The following is a 5,000-nucleotide window of genomic DNA, read 5'->3' on the forward strand; positions in this document are numbered from 1 at the left end:
TATAAATGTATATATACTATATATATATATACATACACATATATGCATATATATATATATATATATATATATATATATATATATATATACATATATATATATACACACGCACACATATATATACATATATATATGTATATAGATACATATACATATATATTTATATATACATATATATATAAACATATATATATATGTATATATATATATATATATATATATATATATATATATATATATTCACACACATACACACACAATAATATATATATATATATATATATATATATATATATATATATATATTTATATATATATATATATATATATATATATATATATATATATATATATATACACACATGCACACATATATATGTTTGTGTGTGTGTATGTATATATAAATATATATATATATATATATATATATATATATATATATATATATATATATATATATACGTACATATGCATAAACACGTGTGGGCGCACATGTGTATAAATATATATCTGAATATACACACGATAACATAAGTATCGGTATACTATATGCACGAGTCATTATGAGACTTTGTAATGAAGGACAGTGATCGACTTAATACACGCTAGTAGCCTTGCTGTCAAATGCGTGCCATAGATCACCAGCCAGCGGCATATTACACACAGGAGTAAATATCTTTTTTGTTGTAGCATGGTTTAAGCGTCTGAGCTGCCCATTCAGTTCTTTATTTAAAACGCTACACCTCTCTTTCTTGAAAGCGATGATTTGGAAGGTAAGGGGATTGATGAAGTGATGATTCGGTCATTGCCGATGTTGATTTATTTATGTTCGGATGAGCTAGATGGTGGTTATTCTGCGATGGCCTTCAAAACATTTTTATCTTATAGAAATGTATCTAAAGAATCAGCAGCTGAGGTAAAGTTGGGTTACATATATGTAAAAATGGGAGGTCTTATATATACAAGTGCTGGGCAGCAAAAGATATAGTGGAGAAGAGATTCTTTGCTAAGTTATCCACAATGTTGGCATAGTCTCAATTCTGAATTTTCTAGAATTTCCCATGAGCATTAATAGCCGAGCCAAACACGATGGAGTTTTTAGCAATTCTTTCTGGACATGCTAGATAGTATTGTGATTGGTATATTTTTCGTTGCTCTGTTATACCAGTGTAGTAGATGGATATGTATTTATTACTTGAACTGGTCTGTATCTCTCTATGGAGTGTATGAATGGGTGTGAGTTTCCACTGGTATGGCTGGGTGCTGAAGTTGAAGCGGGGATCAACAGGGGAGCCGGGAGGCTCCCAGTCGGCGAAGGACTGGGCAGTCCTGCGTTTCTGCTGCAGTCGTCGTGTTCTGTTGGAGGATCGGGGAATGCTGATCTCGGTTCTGGATTCTGCGACTTAATTACACTAGTGTGGTGTAAGCGCGCAGGGAATGTGTGGAGGTCTTGGTCCAATGAGCGAGGTCAAAGCCGTTGAACTGATATGACCCAAAGAGGTAGGTATGCTCTAGGTTGCGTGGTCGTGCAGCAACTCCAGTTTGCAGAGGGTGGTCCGGCTATTCCCTATGTTTAAAATTCTGTCTTGAGGATGTTAAAACTAGTCTTCTTAATTTGGCAGTTTGATGCTAGGCTTTATTCTGCTAGAGCAAGAGACTGCTTAGCTGCCTGGTTTGTTGTTAATTTCCTCGGAGTCCCTTGTGGCTTGAGATCCAAAGGAAGGTAACGCTTTGTCTTTCAGCCTTTTAATTTTGTCCAGTATTCTGATTATTAGTTTAATGTTAAAACGGTGGTTGTGTTGCTATATGCAACAGTAATGGATCACATCTGGCCACAAATGAAATAATCAGGTCATATGCTTGTTGCAAAGGTTGTGGGTGTCTTGCCTCTGTTTCTCTTGTTGGACGATATGTGGAGCTTGTCCCTTATTTTTTAAATAGAGGAGTGCAAATTAATAGTTTCACACCAATTTAGCTAGTCTCCTGTATTTCAAAAAGTCCTTTCCTGATTAATTAGCTTCTCAGAGATGTTTTAGATTATTTTGTTTTAACTCCCTTACTCTTTCATAGTAATACAACCAATTTTTGTGGTCAAGTCGAGAATGCAGGTGAATGGAATGGTCTTCTTTGCAGCAGCATGAAGAGCATCTGTGAAATCCTCTTCGAGATTATCAAGGTTTAAGGATGGGATGCATTCAGATTCCAATCTTTCCACTGGAGAACAGATTCCAATTTGCCCAATTCAATTTCCATCTTGGAGACAGTGGGCTTGCCCGGAAAGGTATAAGTCGAGTGTAGTCGTAGTTACAATATGGTCGGAACACATATACAATGAATTGCCCAGTCTGCAAGTGGTATGAGGTTTGAGTTGAGTAATATTATATAAAAAACTCCTTTAATATGGGTTGAAATATGTGGATTTAATAAGTTTATTTCAGGATATTGTTGTCGGGAAAAATAAATGAACATTCCTGCATCCTTTATCTTGTTTGGTTTGGGGAATAGGAGTCATTCCATAGAACATAGTCTACACTGAAGTCACCACACAATATCGATATTTAATGTAAAACAGTATTGAAGAGGTCAATTAGGTCTTCATCTCTTACATGTGAAACGTATATTCTGTATAATTTTTGAGTTTGTAATTTGTGAGCTGTAGTATATCCTTCTGGAGAGGATAGTGCTCCCTCTATTTTCTCCTTCAACATAATAAAGACGAAAAGCATTGAACTCCTTAGGTTGAGTTTGTGATTCTCTTTGAACGTTTCTTGAAAGACTATCAAATTATAATTGCCTTCTTATATGGCCAGAAGTGGAACATTTGATGAGAGTCCTAAAATGTTCCACTGAAGAATTTTCATATCAATAGTGTTGTCTTCTAAAGATTTGGTTCAGTCTCTGTCAGTGGCGCCCATACTTTCTTCGTTTGCATATACCGCAAACTTATATCTGCTTGTATCCAAGTCTGGTTGGAAAATTGTGGTGTCATTATACTGGATTGGTTTATGAAAGTTGTCAAACTTGGAATTACATTGATTGTCGGTGTGCAATTGTTCATATTTTTTGTTCTCTCTCTGATGCCACTCTTCTGGGATGATCTGTGGAATTTGAGTTGTTTGAAGCAGGAGTTGCAGTGAAATTGCCGGTTTCGTTTAAGGACTTTTTTTTTTTCTTCTTCTTTTTTAAGGAGAGCACTGGAGAGTGCCTAAGCTATTATTTATCAATCTCCTCCCCAAAACTTTGGAAAACGAGTTATTCTGTTGTGAGAATGACATTATCCATTCTTTCTTCATGTTTCTTGGTTGTTATGATTGACACTGGTAGAGATTGGTATCTTTCTAGTTTCCTGTTTTCGTATAGATAACTGGTTCTTTTGACTTGTTCGCTCCTAAATTGTAAGTGGGGGAAAGTCATCCTCAGTTGTGGTTGGGTTATTAAGGAATAGCCGGTTATAGGTCTTACAACTAAAGGTACATGGCTGTGATATTTTGTTCAGAATGTTTGTGTTTTGTTTATATTTCAAGTCTGATTTTATATCTGGCATGCCATGCATGATGACCTTGTTGGCACTTTGGATATTTGGTCTTGGTTTGTTCCCTTGCCTTATGTTTATATATGCACACTAAGGTCTCACATATTCGGGAACAGATGGCACATCAGGTAGGAGAGTGTCATTTGGAGGAGCGGTGTCCAAAGAGCTGAAATCTAAAACACCTGAGAGGTTCTGCCATGTGTGCCCTGGTCAGGAAAGTTTCGAAGATTCCCAGATTGATGAACTTGAGGGCTTGGCCTACGATAGGAATGATGACTTGCCTGGTTTCTTCTTTTCTTAATTTCACATTTCTTAGCATCAACTACATTTGGGAGGTCTTAGAAGCAGCTGATTGGGAAGCCTAGAGGGAAGCCTTTGACCATGACTTTCGTTTCCTTGCTGGAAGGAGAGATGTTAATTATCTTTCCATCAGGAAAGTTAGTAAGGGAGATCCTTATGTGTTTAGCATTTTTTTCCTTGGGATGTAGAATAAAGTTACCCTCTGGTTTGACATATAGAGACATTTACGTTAGGGTATTCTGCCTCTAGTGCCTTTAAGATTTCTATTGCTGTGGGGAAATCAGCAGGTGAAATTATAAAGTCTGATGATTTCAGAAGTTGATCAGAAAGATTATTTTTCAGTGAACCAGATGGATGAGAGTTAACTTCCATAAATTCTTCATTTATTACACATTTGGAAATCCCTCCAGTGACAGTCAATTTGATACAAAGTGATTCACTCCAGCCAGCCAATCAGAGCATGATGCTTTGCAATTCATTTTGCAAACAGCTCAGTTCACTATGTATAGGTAAAATATGAAGTGAATGCTCAGTGTCTCTGAAAAATGGTAAGGAATTTAAACGTGCCCGAGTTAAATCGCGGTACTGCTTCGGTGAGTTGAATATCACGATGGGTACGATAAGGTAGAACTTCAAGCAATAATCTTACTTTCCACGTGAAGAACAGTGGATGTAATTCGAGAAAGAACTCAAAAATTGTTTGGCTGACCCTTAGAATTTGAAAATTTCCATAGTCTTGCGAAGTGAAGAATGGTTGTGTATAAAATATATACCCCCAAATTAAGTTCACTTTTGTCTTTAACAACACTAATACTATTAATAACTTCTTAAAACAACCTAGGAGTTGCTACTCAGATCTATGTTCTAATGTAGTGTTTTTTTTACCTGTCCTAGTTGCTAAGCAAGGTACGTAGGGCCAACCTCATGATGGTTACATTACCGCATGTCAAACATAAGGCAAGTCTTTTCGAACTAGCCTCCCGCTAAGTAGATCTTTCTCAGCCATAAGGGAGCACTGCCTCCAACACATCCTTTTTCCAACACTGATTTTCATATACTGTCGTCTAATTAATATCGCCAAGACTTCATCATTTCTCCTGAGCTGAACACCTCCACAGCAACCACCTTGTTCACTCGCTTACACATCCTTAATAGTCAGTTTACGTAT

This window comes from Penaeus chinensis, chromosome 15, assembly GCF_019202785.1.
Source record: "Penaeus chinensis breed Huanghai No. 1 chromosome 15, ASM1920278v2, whole genome shotgun sequence".
In the NCBI taxonomy this organism is placed as follows: domain Eukaryota; kingdom Metazoa; phylum Arthropoda; class Malacostraca; order Decapoda; family Penaeidae; genus Penaeus; species Penaeus chinensis.